General features: G+C 42.5%; 5 non-coding genes across 5 annotated transcripts; all 5 read right to left on the bottom strand.

Annotated features, from left to right (window-relative positions):
* Positions 1-1,062: 1,062 nt before the first annotated feature.
* TRNAL-AAG (transfer RNA leucine (anticodon AAG)) lies at positions 1,063-1,143 on the bottom strand. The gene has a single exon. It is a non-coding gene; the product is annotated as a tRNA-Leu (tRNA).
* A 4,107-nt stretch (positions 1,144-5,250) lies between these two features.
* TRNAL-AAG (transfer RNA leucine (anticodon AAG)) lies at positions 5,251-5,332 on the bottom strand. Its single transcript has one exon. It is a non-coding gene; the product is annotated as a tRNA-Leu (tRNA).
* A 4,107-nt stretch (positions 5,333-9,439) lies between these two features.
* Positions 9,440-9,521, bottom strand: TRNAL-AAG (transfer RNA leucine (anticodon AAG)). Its single transcript has one exon. It is a non-coding gene; the product is annotated as a tRNA-Leu (tRNA).
* Positions 9,522-13,642: 4,121 nt separating this feature from the next.
* On the bottom strand, positions 13,643-13,724 carry TRNAL-AAG (transfer RNA leucine (anticodon AAG)). Its single transcript has one exon. It is a non-coding gene; the product is annotated as a tRNA-Leu (tRNA).
* Positions 13,725-17,830: 4,106 nt separating this feature from the next.
* On the bottom strand, positions 17,831-17,912 carry TRNAL-AAG (transfer RNA leucine (anticodon AAG)). The gene has a single exon. It is a non-coding gene; the product is annotated as a tRNA-Leu (tRNA).
* Positions 17,913-21,292: the final 3,380 nt, after the last annotated feature.

Here is a 21,292-nt window from a genome sequence, read left to right as displayed (position 1 = left end):
CCAAAATGGGCACAAGATAAGGAGTGAAGGAGCAGTGGTTATTTGCACATCTCTGAATTCTGGGGTGCCCACACTAGCATGCGAATTAAAGGGCATTTCTCAAATAGACGTCTTTTTTACACACTGTCTTATATTTGGAAGGAAAAAATTTAGATAAAGACAAGGGGCAGTAACTCTTGTTTTGCTATTCTATGTTTCCCCAAGTCTCCCGATAACATTTTTTACCTCACTTGTGTGGGTAGGCCTAGCGCCCGCGACAGGAAGTGCCCCAAAACACAACGTGGACACATCAAATTTTCCCGAAGAAAACCAAAACCTAGGTAAAAGACATTGTCATTTGCAACGCCAATAGCTCTAACTCTCACAAATGTGAGACCTTTCGCATTGCAAATGCTTGTTTTTTTGTGCAGGCAAGTGTGCGTGGAGCCTGCTTTGGTTCTTAAGACCTCAGACCTAAAGCAAAGCTTAGACAGAAACATAGCAATGTGCCCTTTGCACACAGTTAGAGATCCTACTAAATGGAGTCATATATAGGTCTGCACGGCCATTTTGCACAATTTTGTTGTGATATAAAGTTTCGGTAGAGCTCACTGAGAGCTGGTAGTTATGGCCGTGTGGTTAAGGTGATGGGCTTGAAATCCTTTGGGGGTTCCCTGCACGGGTTTGAATCCTGCTGACTACCTCTGTTGTTTATTTTAAACCTGATTTTTAAAATAACTGTGAAGAACACATTTACCAACTTTATTTGGGAAGATAGATAATTTACTTTAAATCTTTATTTAACAGAGGTTCGATTTTATTTTGCAGAGAGAAGAGCGGGTGACCGCGTGGGGAGAACAAATGATTTGTTAAACCTTCCATTTGAAGGTGATCTAAGCAGAATGAAGCAAAACAACAGCAGCGCCAATCAGCCGATTTCTTGGAGTCCACGGTTTAGGAGTTTACTTAGAAGGAGACTGTAAAAGAGTTTTAAAATTAGGGACCTATTGGTAGAGTCACTGTTTATGCAAATTGAAGGGTCAGAAGGGAGATGCGTCTTTAAGATCTGTAAAAATCCATCTCTGGCAGCGGTGGGATTTGAACCCACGCCTCCAAAGAGACTGGAGCCTTAATCCAGCGCCTTAGCCGCTCGGCCACGCTACCTGTTGCTCTCAGTGTGTCTGTGCACTTCATGAGCACCGTAACCCTGAGTCTCCTCACTTAGTGTGGAAAGTCGAGTTGATAAACCATTTCATGGACATGATTACAATGTCGGGAGGGTGATGTGGTAATTGAAGGTTATCTCTCTTACTCAGTCACTGCACAAGTCTTCTCCCACCTGCTCGGACCTAGTGCAATCACCTTAAAAGACAACACTCTCCGAGCAATGACTTCCAACCAAGGTATAAGCACCTGCTCTACATAGGCAATGTGACTCCATCATTTTCTAATGAAACAAGTGTTCATACTGGTGGACTCATTTCTTTGGGTGGGATCTAATGAATGAGCAGTTCATTCAAAAATAACTGAGGAGTTGCACGTATTCATGACATCAGCCCTATTGCCGCACCCAGTCTCCCCAACATACTGTTTAGCTTTCCAGTGACGTCATGTCTTGTGTGGCCTATTCACATTCCGCTGTTAATATTTTTTAGCCAATAGAATTTCACAGGCTCCCGTCTTTGAGCTCACATTGAAAAGGCACAAGTCCCAAAATGCAACCGGGTGCTGTTTAAAACTCCAGCACTGGTGGGCGGTGCCCCAGGTGACATGGGGTCCACCTGGATGCCCTGACTGCCTTTTCACGTGACAGTCACAGACACACACAGGACAGAGGTTCAAAAGCTATTCTGAAAGAAGTAAGGACAACAGGCCCACGTGAAACTAAACTTTTTAAATAGATGATTTTTGTTTCTATTGACCTGGTTCTCACTCGTTCTGCGCGCCAAGTCAAATGTAAATGAGCCCCGCAATAAAAATGCACAGAGGATGGTAAAATTCACTTCACTCTGCGCTCGTTGATGCTGAGAGCATGGTTGTCAGCCCGCACGCTTGTTATTTTGATGTGGAATTACTTGATTGCTTTGTGATAATTTTAATTACTCCGAATTGCAAGCTCCCCTACCCCAGTAATAATGTTTGAGGTATTGCTTCCCTACCACACCAACAAGGCCACCCTCTGACCAAGTCCTTTGCCTCTCTTCAGAACTACCATAAGCCCCTCCATGCACTAGGAACTTTTTGCTTGACGACCATCTAGGCGTCCTTGGAATATTGATATTTAGAAGTAACAATGTTTGTTTATTTTAACTAACTGACCTTTTTAGGGTCTCGCTTGATAGACTCTGTAGTATTCAGTAAAGGGCTTGGAGCCCGCATGTCTCTCACCATTTTTTTATTTATGTGGCACTCTTCTTTACAGTTTCCTAATTCATCAAGGCATGTCTTGCATCATTTCCGTTCCTCTCTGTAGAGCAGCGACCAAGCGTTGATTGATTCAGCTTAATCAGTGCCTGACCGCTGCTCCCCACCTGATCAAGGTACTATTTTTTCCTTTTACCTTCTAGTGCCCTGCAAACAGAAGGCTTGTGACTGGCAAAAACATGCCCAGCAGGACAACCAAAACTGTTAAGTTTTAAATTTAAATCGAACTTTCTTTTATTTTGCCAAATCGTCTTTTCCCACGTTCCACGCATGTTTTCTTTTGCTTTTGTTCGTGGGCACTCTTCTCAAAAGATGACGATTAGCTCGTTTAAAATATTGCAAATCAACAGTGTTTCTTTATTATGTGTAAATTCTGAAATTAATCTTTAACACATAATCCTGCGGTACACTTCAATCCACCCCACTCCAATCTTCCCCACTACAATCCACCCCATCCAGACCACTTCACCCACACTAATCCACCTCACTCCAGTCCAAATCACTCACCCGAATCCAATCCACTCTAACTCATCCTACTCCAATCCTCTCCACCCACCCCAAGCAAATCTGTCTCACTCCAATGTGCCCCACTATAATAAAAAACAATCTGCACCACTCCAAAACAATCTGTCCCACTTCGATCCAAAACAATCTGCCCCACTCCACTTCAAAACAATCTCCCCTACTCCAATTCAAAACAATCTACCCCACTGCAATCTGCTGCACTCCAATCAAAAACAAACTACCACACTGCAATCCAAAACAATCTGCCATACTGCAATCGAAAACAATCTGTCCCACCCAAGGCAGTGGTGGCTGGTGCACTTTGAAAGGAGTTGGTGGGAGGGAAAAATAGTTCATCTGAAGCTAAGTGAAGAAATTGGAATAAAATAGTGCATTTTAACCCCTTCGCTGCCAGCCTTTTCCCCCTCAGGTGCCAGGCATTTTTTTGGCTATTTGGGGCAGGGCGCGCTTAGGCCCTCATAGATTTTTGTCCACATAAGCTATCCACGCCAAATTTGCGTCCTTTTTTTCCAACATCCTAGGGATTCTAGAGGTACCCAGACTTTGTGGGTTCCCCTGAAGGAGACCAAGAAATTAGCCAAAATACAGTACAAATTTTGTTTTAAAAAAGAAAAAAATGGAAAAAAGGGCTGGAGAAGAAGGCTTGTGGTTTTTGTCCCTGAAATTGGCATCAACAAAGGGTTTGCACTGCTAAAACCACCAGCTTCCCAGCTTTCAGGGACAGGCAGACTTGAATCAGAAAACCCAATTTTTCAACACAATTTTGGCATTTTACTGGGACATACCCCATTTTTACGATTTTGTGTGCTTTTAGCCTCCTTCCAGTCAGTGACAGAAATGGGTGTGAAACCAATGCTGGGTCCCAGTAACCTAAACATTTTTTAAAAGAAGACAACATTCTGAATTCAGCAATGGGTAACTTGTGTAGATCTTACAAGTGTTTCCTACAGAAAATAACAACTGAAATAAAAAAAAAATATTGAAATTGAGAAGAAAAAAACAGCCATTTTCCTCTACGTTTTACTCTGTAACTTTTTTCTGCAATGTCAGATTTTTGAAAGCAATATACCATTACGCCTGCTGGACTCTTCTGGTTGCGGGGATATATAGGGCTTGTAGGTTCATCAAGAACCCTAGGTATCCAGAGAAAATAAATGAGCTGCACCTTGCAGTGGGTTTTCATTCTATACCGGGTATACTGCAATTAATTTGCCGAAGTATATAGAGTGAAAAATAGGTATCAAGAAAACCTTTCTATTTCCAAAATGGGCACAAGATAAGGAGTGAAGGAGCAGTGGTTATTTGCACATCTCTGAATTCTGGGGTGCCCACACTAGCATGCGAATTAAAGGGCATTTCTCAAATAGACGTCTTTTTTACACACTGTCTTATATTTGGAAGGAAAAAATTTAGATAAAGACAAGGGGCAGTAACTCTTGTTTTGCTATTCTATGTTTCCCCAAGTCTCCCGATAACATTTTTTACCTCACTTGTGTGGGTAGGCCTAGCGCCCGCGACAGGAAGTGCCCCAAAACACAACGTGGACACATCAAATTTTCCCGAAGAAAACCAAAACCTAGGTAAAAGACATTGTCATTTGCAACGCCAATAGCTCTAACTCTCACAAATGTGAGACCTTTCGCATTGCAAATGCTTGTTTTTTTGTGCAGGCAAGTGTGCGTGGAGCCTGCTTTGGTTCTTAAGACCTCAGACCTAAAGCAAAGCTTAGACAGAAACATAGCAATGTGCCCTTTGCACACAGTTAGAGATCCTACTAAATGGAGTCATATATAGGTCTGCACGGCCATTTTGCACAATTTTGTTGTGATATAAAGTTTCGGTAGAGCTCAATGAGAGCTGGTAGTTATGGCCGAGTGGTTAAGGTGATGGGCTTGAAATCCTTTGGGGGTTCCCTGCACGGGTTTGAATCCTGCTGACTACCTCTGTTGTTTATTTTAAACCTGATTTTTAAAATAACTGTGAAGAACACATTTACCAACTTTATTTGGGAAGATAGATAATTTACTTTAAATCTTTATTTAACAGAGGTTCGATTTTATTTTGCAGAGAGAAGAGCGGGTGACCGCGTGGGGAGAACAAATGATTTGTTAAACCTTCCATTTGAAGGTGATCTAAGCAGAATGAAGCAAAACAACAGCAGCGCCAATCAGCCGATTTCTTGGAGTCCACGGTTTAGGAGTTTACTTAGAAGGAGACTGTAAAAGAGTTTTAAAATTAGGGACCTATTGGTAGAGTCACTGTTTATGCAAATTGAAGGGTCAGAAGGGAGATGCGTCATTAAGATCTGTAAAAATCCATCTCTGGCAGCGGTGGGATTTGAACCCACGCCTCCAAAGAGACTGGAGCCTTAATCCAGCGCCTTAGACCGCTCGGCCACGCTACCTGTTGCTCTCAGTGTGTCTGTGCACTTCATGAGCACCGTAACCCTGAGTCTCCTCACTTAGTGTGGAAAGTCGAGTTGATAAACCATTTCATGGACATGATTACAATGTCGGGAGGGTGATGTGGTAATTGAAGGTTATCTCTCTTACTCAGTCACTGCACAAGTCTTCTCCCACCTGCTCGGACCTAGTGCAATCACCTTAAAAGACAACACTCTCCGAGCAATGACTTCCAACCAAGGTATAAGCACCTGCTCTACATAGGCAATGTGACTCCATCATTTTCTAATGAAACAAGTGTTCATACTGGTGGGCTCATTTCTTTGGGTGGGATCTAATGAATGAGCAGTTCATTCAAAAATAACTGAGGAGTTGCACGTATTCATGACATCAGCCCTATTGCCGCACCCAGTCTCCCCAACATACTGTTTAGCTTTCCAGTGACGTCATGTCTTGTGTGGCCTATTCACATTCCGCTGTTAATATTTTTTAGCCAATAGAATTTCACAGGCTCCCGTCTTTGAGCTCACATTGAAAAGGCACAAGTCCCAAAATGCAACCGGGTGCTGTTTAAAACTCCAGCACTGGTGGGCGGTGCCCCAGGTGACATGGGGTCCACCTGGATGCCCTGACTGCCTTTTCACGTGACAGTCACAGACACACACAGGACAGAGGTTCAAAAGCTATTCTGAAAGAAGTAAGGACAACAGGCCCACGTGAAACTAAACTTTTTAAATAGATGATTTTTGTTTCTATTGACCTGGTTCTCACTCGTTCTGCGCGCCAAGTCAAATGTAAATGAGCCCCGCAATAAAAATGCACAGAGGATGGTAAAATTCACTTCACTCTGCGCTCGTTGATGCTGAGAGCATGGTTGTCAGCCCGCACGCTTGTTATTTTGATGTGGAATTACTTGATTGCTTTGTGATCATTTTAATTACTCCGAATTGCAAGCTCCCCTACCCCAGTAATAATGTTTGAGGTATTGCTTCCCTACCACACCAACAAGGCCACCCTCTGACCAAGTCCTTTGCCTCTCTTCAGAACTACCATAAGCCCCTCCATGCACTAGGAACTTTTTGCTTGACGACCATCTAGGCGTCCTTGGAATATTGATATTTAGAAGTAACAATGTTTGTTTATTTTAACTAACTGACCTTTTTAGGGTCTCGCTTGATAGACTCTGTAGTATTCAGTAAAGGGCTTGGAGCCCGCATGTCTCTCACCATTTTTTTATTTATGTGGCACTCTTCTTTACAGTTTCCTAATTCATCAAGGCATGTCTTGCATCATTTCCGTTCCTCTCTGTAGAGCAGCGACCAAGCGTTGATTGATTCAGCTTAATCAGTGCCTGACCGCTGCTCCCCACCTGATCAAGGTACTATTTTTTCCTTTTACCTTCTAGTGCCCTGCAAACAGAAGGCTTGTGACTGGCAAAAACATGCCCAGCAGGACAACCAAAACTGTTAAGTTTTAAATTTAAATCGAACTTTCTTTTATTTTGCCAAATCGTCTTTTCACACGTTCCACGCATGTTTTCTTTTGCTTTTGTTCGTGGGCACTCTTCTCAAAAGATGATGATTAGCTTGTTTAAAATATTGCAAATCAACAGTGTTTCTTTATTATGTGTAAATTCTGAAATTAATCTTTAACACATAATCCTGCGGTACACTTCAATCCACCCCACTCCAATCTTCCCCACTACAATCCACCCCATCCAGACCACTTCACCCACACTAATCCACCTCACTCCAGTCCAAATCACTCACCCGAATCCAATCCACTCTAACTCATCCTACTCCAATCCTCTCCACCCACCCCAAGCAAATCTGTCTCACTCCAATGTGCCCCACTATAATAAAAAACAATCTGCACCACTCCAAAACAATCTGTCCCACTTCGATCCAAAACAATCTGCCCCACTCCACTTCAAAACAATCTCCCCTACTCCAATTCAAAACAATCTACCCCACTGCAATCTGCTGCACTCCAATCAAAAACAAACTACCACACTGCAATCCAAAACAATCTGCCATACTGCAATCGAAAACAATCTGTCCCACCCAAGGCAGTGGTGGCTGGTGCACTTTGAAAGGAGTTGGTGGGAGGGAAAAATAGTTCATCTGAAGCTAAGTGAAGAAATTGGAATAAAATAGTGCATTTTAACCCCTTCGCTGCCAGCCTTTTCCCCCTCAGGTGCCAGGCATTTTTTTGGCTATTTGGGGCAGGGCGCGCTTAGGCCCTCATAGATTTTTGTCCACATAAGCTATCCACGCCAAATTTGCGTCCTTTTTTTCCAACATCCTAGGGATTCTAGAGGTACCCAGACTTTGTGGGTTCCCCTGAAGGAGACCAAGAAATTAGCCAAAATACAGTAAAAATTTTGTTTTAAAAAAGAAAAAAATGGAAAAAAGGGCTGGAGAAGAAGGCTTGTGGTTTTTGTCCCTGAAATTGGCATCAACAAAGGGTTTGCACTGCTAAAATCACCAGCTTCCCAGCTTTCAGGGACAGGCAGACTTGAATCAGAAAACCCAATTTTTCAACACAATTTTGGCATTTTACTGGGACATACCCCATTTTTACGATTTTGTGTGCTTTTAGCCTCCTTCCAGTCAGTGACAGAAATGGGTGTGAAACCAATGCTGGGTCCCAGTAACCTAAACATTTTTGAAAAGAAGACAACATTCTGAATTCAGCAATGGGTAACTTGTGTAGATCTTACAAGTGTTTCCTACAGAAAATAACAACTGAAATAAAAAAAAAATATTGAAATTGAGAAGAAAAAAACAGCCATTTTCCTCTACGTTTTACTCTGTAACTTTTTTCTGCAATGTCAGATTTTTGAAAGCAATATACCATTACGCCTGCTGGACTCTTCTGGTTGCGGGGATATATAGGGCTTGTAGGTTCATCAAGAACCCTAGGTATCCAGAGAAAATAAATGAGCTGCACCTTGCAGTGGGTTTTCATTCTATACCGGGTATACTGCAATTAATTTGCCGAAGTATATAGAGTGAAAAATAGGTATCAAGAAAACCTTTCTATTTCCAAAATGGGCACAAGATAAGGAGTGAAGGAGCAGTGGTTATTTGCACATCTCTGAATTCTGGGGTGCCCACACTAGCATGCGAATTAAAGGGCATTTCTCAAATAGACGTCTTTTTTACACACTGTCTTATATTTGGAAGGAAAAAATGTAGATAAAGACAAGGGGCAGTAACTCTTGTTTTGCTATTCTATGTTTCCCCAAGTCTCCCGATAACATTTTTTACCTCACTTGTGTGGGTAGGCCTAGCGCCCGCGACAGGAAGTGCCCCAAAACACAACGTGGACACATCAAATTTTCCCGAAGAAAACCAAAACCTAGGTAAAAGACATTGTCATTTGCAACGCCAATAGCTCTAACTCTCACAAATGTGAGACCTTTCGCATTGCAAATGCTTGTTTTTTTGTGCAGGCAAGTGTGCGTGGAGCCTGCTTTGGTTCTTAAGACCTCAGACCTAAAGCAAAGCTTAGACAGAAACATAGCAATGTGCCCTTTGCACACAGTTAGAGATCCTACTAAATGGAGTCATATATAGGTCTGCACGGCCATTTTGCACAATTTTGTTGTGATATAAAGTTTCGGTATAGCTCAATGAGAGCTGGTAGTTATGGCCGAGTGGTTAAGGTGATGGGCTTGAAATCCTTTGGGGGTTCCCTGCACGGGTTTGAATCCTGCTGACTACCTCTGTTGTTTATTTTAAACCTGATTTTTAAAATAACTGTGAAGAACACATTTACCAACTTTATTTGGGAAGATAGATAATTTACTTTAAATCTTTATTTAACAGAGGTTCGATTTTATTTTGCAGAGAGAAGAGCGGGTGACCGCGTGGGGAGAACAAATGATTTGTTAAACCTTCCATTTGAAGGTGATCTAAGCAGAATGAAGCAAAACAACAGCAGCGCCAATCAGCCGATTTCTTGGAGTCCACGGTTTAGGAGTTTACTTAGAAGGAGACTGTAAAAGAGTTTTAAAATTAGGGACCTATTGGTAGAGTCACTGTTTATGCAAATTGAAGGGTCAGAAGGGAGATGCGTCATTAAGATCTGTAAAAATCCATCTCTGGCAGCGGTGGGATTTGAACCCACGCCTCCAAAGAGACTGGAGCCTTAATCCAGCGCCTTAGACCGCTCGGCCACGCTACCTGCTGCTCTCAGTGTGTCTGTGCACTTGATGAGCACCGCAACCCTGAGCCTCCTCACTGAGTGTGGAAAGTCGAGTTGATAAACCATTTCATGGACATGATTACAATGTCGGGAGGGTGATGTGGTAATTGAAGGTTATCTCTCTTACTCAGTCACTGCACAAGTCTTCTCCCACCTGCTCGGACCTAGTGCAATCACCTTAAAAGACAACACTCTCCGAGCAATGACTTCCAACCAAGGTATAAGCACCTGCTCTACATAGGCAATGTGACTCCATCATTTTCTAATGAAACAAGTGTTCATACTGGTGGGCTCATTTCTTTGGGTGGGATCTAATGAATGAGCAGTTCATTCAAAAATAACTGAGGAGTTGCACGTATTCATGACATCAGCCCTATTGCCGCACCCAGTCTCCCCAACATACTGTTTAGCTTTCCAGTGACGTCATGTCTTGTGTGGCCTATTCACATTCCGCTGTTAATATTTTTTAGCCAATAGAATTTCACAGGCTCCCGTCTTTGAGCTCACATTGAAAAGGCACAAGTCCCAAAATGCAACCGGGTGCTGTTTAAAACTCCAGCACTGGTGGGCGGTGCCCCAGGTGACATGGGGCCCACCTGGATGCTCTGACTGCCTTTCACGTGACAGTCACAGGCACACACAGGACAGAGGTTCAAAAGCTATTCTGAAAGAAGTAAGCACAACAGGCCCACGTGAAACGAAACTTTTTAAATAGATGATTTTTGTTTCTATTGACCTGGTTCTCACTCGTTCTGCGCGCCAAGTCAAATGTAAATGAGCCCCGCAATAAAAATGCACAGAGGATGGTAAAATTCACTTCACTCTGCGCTCGTTGATGCTGAGAGCATGGTTGTCAGCCCGCACGCTTGTTATTTTGATGTGGAATTACTTGATTGCTTTGTGATAATTTTCATTACTCCGAATTGCAAGCTCCCCTACCCCAGTAATAACGTTTGAGGTATTGCTTCCCTACCACACCAACAAGGCCACCCTCTGACCAAGTCCTTTGCCTCTCTTCAGAACTACCATAAGCCCCTCCATGCACTAGGAACTTTTTGCTTGACGACCATCTAGGCGTCCTTGGAATATTGATATTTAGAAGTAACAATGTTTGTTTATTTTAACTAACTGACCTTTTTAGGGTCTCGCTTGATAGACTCTGTAGCATTCAGTAAAGGGCTTGGAGCCCGCATGTCTCTCACCATTTTTTTATTTATGTGGCACTCTTCTTTACAGTTTCCTAATTCATCAAGGCATGTCTTGCATCATTTCCGTTCCTCTCTGTAGAGCAGCGACCAAGCGTTGATTGATTCAGCTTAATCAGTGCCTGACCGCTGCTCCCCACCTGATCAAGGTACTATTTTTTCCTTTTACCTTCTAGTGCCCTGCAAACAGAAGGCTTGTGACTGGCAAAAACATGCCCAGCAGGACAACCAAAACTGTTAAGTTTTAAATTTAAATCGAACTTTCTTTTATTTTGCCAAATCGTCTTTTCCCACGTTCCACGCATGTTTTCTTTTGCTTTTGTTCGTGGGCACTCTTCTCAAAAGATGACGATTAGCTCGTTTAAAATATTGCAAATCAACAGTGTTTCTTTATTATGTGTAAATTCTGAAATTAATCTTTAACACATAATCCTGCGGTACACTTCAATCCACCCCACTCCAATCTTCCCCACTACAATCCACCCCATCCAGACCACTTCACCCACACTAATCCACCTCACTCCAGTCCAAATCACTCACCCGAATCCAATCCACTCTAACTCATCCTACTCCAATCCTCTCCACCCACCCCAAGCAAATCTGTCTCACTCCAATGTGCCCCACTATAATAAAAAACAATCTGCACCACTCCAAAACAATCTGTCCCACTTCGATCCAAAACAATCTGCCCCACTCCAATCTGCCCGACTCCACTTCAAAACAATCTCCCCTACTCCAATTCAAAACAATCTACCCCACTGCAATCTGCTGCACTCCAATCAAAAACAAACTACCACACTGCAATCCAAAACAATCTGCCATACTGCAATCGAAAACAATCTGTCCCACCCAAGGCAGTGGTGGCTGGTGCACTTTGAAAGGAGTTGGTGGGAGGGAAAAATAGTTCATCTGAAGCTAAGTGAAGAAATTGGAATAAAATAGTGCATTTTAACCCCTTCGCTGCCAGCCTTTTCCCCCTCAGGTGCCAGGCATTTTTTTGGCTATTTGGGGCAGGGCGCGCTTAGGCCCTCATAGATTTTTGTCCACATAAGCTATCCACGCCAAATTTGCGTCCTTTTTTTCCAACATCCTAGGGATTCTAGAGGTACCCCGACTTTGTGGGTTCCCCTGAAGGAGACCAAGAAATTAGCCAAAATACAGTAAAAATTTTGTTTTAAAAAAGAAAAAAATGGAAAAAAGGGCTGGAGAAGAAGGCTTGTGGTTTTTGTCCCTGAAATTGGCATCAACAAAGGGTTTGCACTGCTAAAATCACCAGCTTCCCAGCTTTCAGGGACAGGCAGACTTGAATCAGAAAACCCAATTTTTCAACACAATTTTGGCATTTTACTGGGACATACCCCATTTTTACGATTTTGTGTGCTTTTAGCCTCCTTCCAGTCAGTGACAGAAATGGGTGTGAAACCAATGCTGGGTCCCAGTAACCTAAACATTTTTGAAAAGAAGACAACATTCTGAATTCAGCAATGGGTAACTTGTGTAGATCTTACAAGTGTTTCCTACAGAAAATAACAACTGAAATAAAAAAAAAATATTGAAATTGAGAAGAAAAAAACAGCCATTTTCCTCTACGTTTTACTCTGTAACTTTTTTCTGCAATGTCAGATTTTTGAAAGCAATATACCATTACGCCTGCTGGACTCTTCTGGTTGCGGGGATATATAGGGCTTGTAGGTTCATCAAGAACCCTAGGTATCCAGAGAAAATAAATGAGCTGCACCTTGCAGTGGGTTTTCATTCTATACCGGGTATACTGCAATTAATTTGCCGAAGTATATAGAGTGAAAAATAGGTATCAAGAAAACCTTTCTATTTCCAAAATGGGCACAAGATAAGGAGTGAAGGAGCAGTGGTTATTTGCACATCTCTGAATTCTGGGGTGCCCACACTAGCATGCAAATTAAAGGGCATTTCTCAAATAGACGTCTTTTTTACACACTGTCTTATATTTGGAAGGAAAAAATGTAGATAAAGACAAGGGGCAGTAACTCTTGTTTTGCTATTCTATGTTTCCCCAAGTCTCCCGATAACATTTTTTACCTCACTTGTGTGGGTAGGCCTAGCGCCCGCGACAGGAAGTGCCCCAAAACACAACGTGGACACATCAAATTTTCCCAAAGAAAACCAAAACCTAGGTAAAAGACATTGTCATTTGCAACGCCAATAGCTCTAACTCTCACAAATGTGAGACCTTTCGCATTGCAAATGCTTGTTTTTTTGTGCAGGCAAGTGTGCGTGGAGCCTGCTTTGGTTCTTAAGACCTCAGACCTAAAGCAAAGCTTAGACAGAAACATAGCAATGTGCCCTTTGCACACAGTTAGAGATCCTACTAAATGGAGTCATATATAGGTCTGCACGGCCATTTTGCACAATTTTCTTGTGAAATAAAGTTTCGGTAGAGCTCAAGGAGAGCTGGTAGTTATGGCCGAGTGGTTAAGGTGATGGGCTTGAAATCCTTTGGGGGTTCCCTGCACGGGTTTGAATCCTGCTGACTACCTCTGTTGTTTATTTTAAACCTGATTTTTAAAATAACTGTGAAGAACACATTTACCAACTTTATTTGGGAAGATAGATAATTTACTTTAAATCTTTATTTAACAGAGGTTCGATTTTATTTTGCAGAGAGAAGAGCGGGTGACCGCGTGGGGAGAACAAATGATTTGTTAAACCTTCCATTTGAAGGTGATCTAAGCAGAATGAAGCAAAACAACAGCAGCGCCAATCAGCCGATTTCTTGGAGTCCACGGTTTAGGAGTTTACTTAGAAGGAGACTGTAAAAGAGTTTTAAAATTAGGGACCTATTGGTAGAGTCACTGTTTATGCAAATTGAAGGGTCAGAAGGGAGATGCGTCATTAAGATCTGTAAAAATCCATCTCTGGCAGCGGTGGGATTTGAACCCACGCCTCCAAAGAGACTGGAGCCTTAATCCAGCGCCTTAGACCGCTCGGCCACGCTACCTGCTGCTCTCAGTGTGTCTGTGCACTTGATGAGCACCGCAACCCTGAGCCTCCTCACTGAGTGTGGAAAGTCGAGTTGATAAACCATTTCATGGACATGATTACAATGTCGGGAGGGTGATGTGGTAATTGAAGGTTATCTCTCTTACTCAGTCACTGCACAAGTCTTCTCCCACCTGCTCGGACCTAGTGCAATCACCTTAAAAGACAACACTCTCCGAGCAATGACTTCCAACCAAGGTATAAGCACCTGCTCTACATAGGCAATGTGACTCCATCATTTTCTAATGAAACAAGTGTTCATACTGGTGGGCTCATTTCTTTGGGTGGGATCTAATGAATGAGCAGTTCATTCAAAAATAACTGAGGAGTTGCACGTATTCATGACATCAGCCCTATTGCCGCACCCAGTCTCCCCAACATACTGTTTAGCTTTCCAGTGACGTCATGTCTTGTGTGGCCTATTCACATTCCGCTGTTAATATTTTTTAGCCAATAGAATTTCACAGGCTCCCGTCTTTGAGCTCACATTGAAAAGGCACAAGTCCCAAAATGCAACCGGGTGCTGTTTAAAACTCCAGCACTGGTGGGCGGTGCCCCAGGTGACATGGGGCCCACCTGGATGCTCTGACTGCCTTTCACGTGACAGTCACAGGCACACACAGGACAGAGGTTCAAAAGCTATTCTGAAAGAAGTAAGCACAACAGGCCCACGTGAAACGAAACTTTTTAAATAGATGATTTTTGTTTCTATTGACCTGGTTCTCACTCGTTCTGCGCGCCAAGTCAAATGTAAATGAGCCCCGCAATAAAAATGCACAGAGGATGGTAAAATTCACTTCACTCTGCGCTCGTTGATGCTGAGAGCATGGTTGTCAGCCCGCACGCTTGTTATTTTGATGTGGAATTACTTGATTGCTTTGTGATAATTTTCATTACTCCGAATTGCAAGCTCCCCTACCCCAGTAATAACGTTTGAGGTATTGCTTCCCTACCACACCAACAAGGCCACCCTCTGACCAAGTCCTTTGCCTCTCTTCAGAACTACCATAAGCCCCTCCATGCACTAGGAACTTTTTGCTTGACGACCATCTAGGCGTCCTTGGAATATTGATATTTAGAAGTAACAATGTTTGTTTATTTTAACTAACTGACCTTTTTAGGGTCTCGCTTGATAGACTCTGTAGCATTCAGTAAAGGGCTTGGAGCCCGCATGTCTCTCACCATTTTTTTATTTATGTGGCACTCTTCTTTACAGTTTCCTAATTCATCAAGGCATGTCTTGCATCATTTCCGTTCCTCTCTGTAGAGCAGCGACCAAGCGTTGATTGATTCAGCTTAATCAGTGCCTGACCGCTGCTCCCCACCTGATCAAGGTACTATTTTTTCCTTTTACCTTCTAGTGCCCTGCAAACAGAAGGCTTGTGACTGGCAAAAACATGCCCAGCAGGACAACCAAAACTGTTAAGTTTTAAATTTAAATCGAACTTTCTTTTATTTTGCCAAATCGTCTTTTCCCACGTTCCACGCATGTTTTCTTTTGCTTTTGTTCGTGGGCACTCTTCTCAAAAGATGACGATTAGCTCGTTTAAAATATTGCAAATCAACAGTGTTTCTTTATTATGTGTAAATTCTGAAATTAATCTTTAACACATAATCCTGCGGTACACTTCAATCCACCCCACTCCAATCTTCCCCACTACAATCCACCCCATCCAGACCACTTCACCCACACTAATCCACCTCACTCCAGTCCAAATCACTCACCCGAATCCAATCCACTCTAACTCATCCTACTCCAATCCTCTCCACCCACCCCAAGCAAATCTGTCTCACTCCAATGTGCCCCACTATAATAAAAAACAATCTGCACCACTCCAAAACAATCTGTCCCACTTCGATCCAAAACAATCTGCCCCACTCCACTTCAAAACAATCTCCCCTACTCCAATTCAAAACAATCTACCCCACTGCAATCTGCTGCACTCCAATCAAAAACAAACTACCACACTGCAATCCAAAACAATCTGCCATACTGCAATCGAAAACAATCTGTCCCACCCAAGGCAGTGGTGGCTGGTGCACTTTGAAAGGAGTTGGTGGGAGGGAAAAATAGTTCATCTGAAGCTAAGTGAAGAAATTGGAATAAAATAGTGCATTTTAACCCCTTCGCTGCCAGCCTTTTCCCCCTCAGGTGCCAGGCATTTTTTTGGCTATTTGGGGCAGGGCGCGCTTAGGCCCTCATAGATTTTTGTCCACATAAGCTATCCACGCCAAATTTGCGTCCTTTTTTTCCAACATCCTAGGGATTCTAGAGGTACCCAGACTTTGTGGGTTCCCCTGAAGGAGACCAAGAAATTAGCCAAAATACAGTAAAAATTTTGTTTTAAAAAAGAAAAAAATGGAAAAAAGGGCTGGAGAAGAAGGCTTGTGGTTTTTGTCCCTGAAATTGGCATCAACAAAGGGTTTGCACTGCTAAAATCACCAGCTTCCCAGCTTTCAGGGACAGGCAGACTTGAATCAGAAAACCCAATTTTTCAACACAATTTTGGCATTTTACTGGGACATACCCCATTTTTACGATTTTGTGTGCTTTTAGCCTCCTTCCAGTCAGTGACAGAAATGGGTGTGAAACCAATGCTGGGTCCCAGTAACCTAAACATTTTTTAAAAGAAGACAACATTCTGAATTCAGCAATGGGTAACTTGTGTAGATCTTACAAGTGTTTCCTACAGAAAATAACAACTGAAATAAAAAAAAAATATTGAAATTGAGAAGAAAAAAACAGCCATTTTCCTCTACGTTTTACTCTGTAACTTTTTTCTGCAATGTCAGATTTTTGAAAGCAATATACCATTACGCCTGCTGGACTCTTCTGGTTGCGGGGATATATAGGGCTTGTAGGTTCATCAAGAACCCTAGGTATCCAGAGAAAATAAATGAGCTGCACCTTGCAGTGGGTTTTCATTCTATACCGGGTATACTGCAATTAATTTGCCGAAGTATATAGAGTGAAAAATAGGTATCAAGAAAACCTTTCTATTTCCAAAATGGGCACAAGATAAGGAGTGAAGGAGCAGTGGTTATTTGCACATCTCTGAATTCTGGGGTGCCCACACTAGCATGCGAATTAAAGGGCATTTCTCAAATAGACGTCTTTTTTACACACTGTCTTATATTTGGAAGGAAAAAATGTAGATAAAGACAAGGGGCAGTAACTCTTGTTTTGCTATTCTATGTTTCCCCAAGTCTCCCGATAACATTTTTTACCTCACTTGTGTGGGTAGGCCTAGCGCCCGCGACAGGAAGTGCCCCAAAACACAACGTGGACACATCAAATTTTCCCGAAGAAAACCAAAACCTAGGTAAAAGACATTGTCATTTGCAACGCCAATAGCTCTAACTCTCACAAATGTGAGACCTTTCGCATTGCAAATGCTTGTTTTTTTGTGCAGGCAAGTGTGCGTGGAGCCTGCTTTGGTTCTTAAGACCTCAGACCTAAAGCAAAGCTTAGACAGAAACATAGCAATGTGCCCTTTGCACACAGTTAGAGATCCTACTAAATGGAGTCATATATAGGTCTGCACGGCCATTTTGCACAATTTTGTTGTGATATAAAGTTTCGGTAGAGCTCAATGAGAGCTGGTAGTTATGGCCGAGTGGTTAAGGTGATGGGCTTGAAATCCTTTGGGGGTTCCCTGCACGGGTTTGAATCCTGCTGACTACCTCTGTTGTTTATTTTAAACCTGATTTTTAAAATAACTGTGAAGAACACATTTACCAACTTTATTTGGGAAGATAGATAATTTACTTTAAATCTTTATTTAACAGAGGTTCGATTTTATTTTGCAGAGAGAAGAGCGGGTGACCGCGTGGGGAGAACAAATGATTTGTTAAACCTTCCATTTGAAGGTGATCTAAGCAGAATGAAGCAAAACAACAGCAGCGCCAATCAGCCGATTTCTTGGAGTCCACGGTTTAGGAGTTTACTTAGAAGGAGACTGTAAAAGAGTTTTAAAATTAGGGACCTATTGGTAGAGTCACTGTTTATGCAAATTGAAGGGTCAGAAGGGAGATGCGTCATTAAGATCTGTAAAAATCCATCTCTGGCAGCGGTGGGATTTGAACCCACGCCTCCAAAGAGACTGGAGCCTTAATCCAGCGCCTTAGACCGCTCGGCCACGCTACCTGTTGCTCTCAGTGTGTCTGTGCACTTCATGAGCACCGTAACCCTGAGTCTCCTCACTTAGTGTGGAAAGTCGAGTTGATAAACCATTTCATGGACATGATTACAATGTCGGGAGGGTGATGTGGTAATTGAAGGTTATCTCTCTTACTCAGTCACTGCACAAGTCTTCTCCCACCTGCTCGGACCTAGTGCAATCACCTTAAAAGACAACACTCTCCGAGCAATGACTTCCAACCAAGGTATAAGCACCTGCTCTACATAGGCAATGTGACTCCATCATTTTCTAATGAAACAAGTGTTCATACTGGTGGGCTCATTTCTTTGGGTGGGATCTAATGAATGAGCAGTTCATTCAAAAATAACTGAGGAGTTGCACGTATTCATGACATCAGCCCTATTGCCGCACCCAGTCTCCCCAACATACTGTTTAGCTTTCCAGTGACGTCATGTCTTGTGTGGCCTATTCACATTCCGCTGTTAATATTTTTTAGCCAATAGAATTTCACAGGCTCCCGTCTTTGAGCTCACATTGAAAAGGCACAAGTCCCAAAATGCAACCGGGTGCTGTTTAAAACTCCAGCACTGGTGGGCGGTGCCCCAGGTGACATGGGGTCCACCTGGATGCCCTGACTGCCTTTTCACGTGACAGTCACAGACACACACAGGACAGAGGTTCAAAAGCTATTCTGAAAGAAGTAAGGACAACAGGCCCACGTGAAACTAAACTTTTTAAACAGATGATTTTTGTTTCTATTGACCTGGTTCTCACTCGTTCTGCGCGCCAAGTCAAATGTAAATGAGCCCCGCAATAAAAATGCACAGAGGATGGTAAAATTCACTTCACTCTGCGCTCGTTGATGCTGAGAGCATGGTTGTCAGCCCGCACGCTTGTTATTTTGATGTGAAATTACTTGATTGCTTTGTGATAATTTTAATTACTCCGAATTGCAAGCTCCCCTACCCCAGTAATAATGTTTGAGGTATTGCTTCCCTACCACACCAACAAGGCCACCCTCTGACCAAGTCCTTTGCCTCTCTTCAGAACTACCATAAGCCCCTCCATGCACTAGGAACTTTTTGCTTGACGACCATCTAGGCGTCCTTGGAATATTGATATTTAGAAGTAACAATGTTTGTTTATTTTAACTAACTGACCTTTTTAGGGTCTCGCTTGATAGACTCTGTAGTATTCAGTAAAGGGCTTGGAGCCCGCATGTCTCTCACCATTTTTTTATTTATGTGGCACTCTTCTTTACAGTTTCCTAATTCATCAAGGCATGTCTTGCATCATTTCCGTTCCTCTCTGTAGAGCAGCGACCAAGCGTTGATTGATTCAGCTTAATCAGTGCCTGACCGCTGCTCCCCACCTGATCAAGGTACTATTTTTTCCTTTTACCTTCTAGTGCCCTGCAAACAGAAGGCTTGTGACTGGCAAAAACATGCCCAGCAGGACAACCAAAACTGTTAAGTTTTAAATTTAAATCGAACTTTCTTTTATTTTGCCAAATCGTCTTTTCCCACGTTCCACGCATGTTTTCTTTTGCTTTTGTTCGTGGGCACTCTTCTCAAAAGATGACGATTAGCTCGTTTAAAATATTGCAAATCAACAGTGTTTCTTTATTATGTGTAAATTCTGAAATTAATCTTTAACACATAATCCTGCGGTACACTTCAATCCACCCCACTCCAATCTTCCCCACTACAATCCACCCCATCCAGACCACTTCACCCACACTAATCCACCTCACTCCAGTCCAAATCACTCACCCGAATCCAATCCACTCTAACTCATCCTACTCCAATCCTCTCCACCCACCCCAAGCAAATCTGTCTCACTCCAATGTGCCCCACTATAATAAAAAACAATCTGCACCACTCCAAAACAATCTGTCCCACTTCGATCCAAAACAATCTGCCCCACTCCACTTCAAAACAATCTCCCCTACTCCAATTCAAAACAATCTACCCCACTGCAATCTGCTGCACTCCAATCAAAAACAAACTACCACACTGCAATCCAAAACAATCTGCCATACTGCAATCGAAAACAATCTGTCCCACCCAAGGCAGTGGTGGCTGGTGCACTTTGAAAGGAGTTGGTGGGAGGGAAAAATAGTTCATCTGAAGCTAAGTGAAGAAATTGGAATAAAATAGTGCATTTTAACCCCTTCGCTGCCAGCCTTTTCCCCCTCAGGTGCCAGGCATTTTTTTGGCTATTTGGGGCAGGGCGCGCTTAGGCCCTCATAGATTTTTGTCCACATAAGCTATCCACGCCAAATTTGCGTCCTTTTTTTCCAACATCCTAGGGATTCTAGAGGTACCCAGACTTTGTGGGTTCCCCTGAAGGAGACCAAGAAATTAGCCAAAATACAGTAAAAATTTTGTTTTAAAAAAGAAAAAATGGAAAAAAGGGCTGGAGAAGAAGGCTTGTGGTTTTTGTCCCTGAAATTGGCATCAACAAAGGGTTTGCACTGCTAAAATCACCAGCTTCCCAGCTTTCAGGGACAGGCAGACTTGAATCAGAAAACCCAATTTTTCAACACAATTTTGGCATTTTACTGGGACATACCCCATTTTTACGATTTTGTGTGCTTTTAGCCTCCTTCCAGTCAGTGACAGAAATGGGTGTGAAACCAATGCTGGGTCCCAGTAACCTAAACATTTTTGAAAAGAAGACAACATTCTGAATTCAGCAATGGGTAACTTGTGTAGATCTTACAAGTGTTTCCTACAGAAAATAACAACTGAAATAAAAAAAAAATATTGAAATTGAGAAGAAAAAAACAGCCATTTTCCTCTACGTTTTACTCTGTAACTTTTTTCTGCAATGTCAGATTTTTGAAAGCAATATACCATTACGCCTGCTGGACTCTTCTGGTTGCGGGGATATATAGGGCTTGTAGGTTCATCAAGAACCCTAGGTATCCAGAGAAAATAAATGAGCTGCACCTTGCAGTGGGTTTTCATTCTATACCGGGTATACTGCAATTAATTTGCCGAAGTATATAGAGTGAAAAATAGGTATCAAGAAAACCTTTCTATTTCCAAAATGGGCACAAGATAAGGAGTGAAGGAGCAGTGGTTATTTGCACATCTCTGAATTCTGGGGTGCCCACACTAGCATGCGAATTAAAGGGCATTTCTCAAATAGACGTCTTTTTTACACACTGTCTTATATTTGGAAGGAAAAAATGTAGATAAAGACAAGGGGCAGTAACTCTTGTTTTGCTATTCTATGTTTCCCCAAGTCTCCCGATAACATTTTTTACCTCACTTGTGTGGGTAGGCCTAGCGCCCGCGACAGGAAGTGCCCCAAAACACAACGTGGACACATCAAATTTTCCCAAAGAAAAGCAAAACCTAGGTAAAAGACATTGTCA

Source organism: Pleurodeles waltl, chromosome 12 (assembly GCF_031143425.1).
Source record: "Pleurodeles waltl isolate 20211129_DDA chromosome 12, aPleWal1.hap1.20221129, whole genome shotgun sequence".
NCBI lineage: Eukaryota > Metazoa > Chordata > Amphibia > Caudata > Salamandridae > Pleurodeles > Pleurodeles waltl.
The sequence above is the reverse complement of the archived record's forward strand: the minus strand, read 5'-3'. Positions and strand labels throughout refer to the sequence as shown.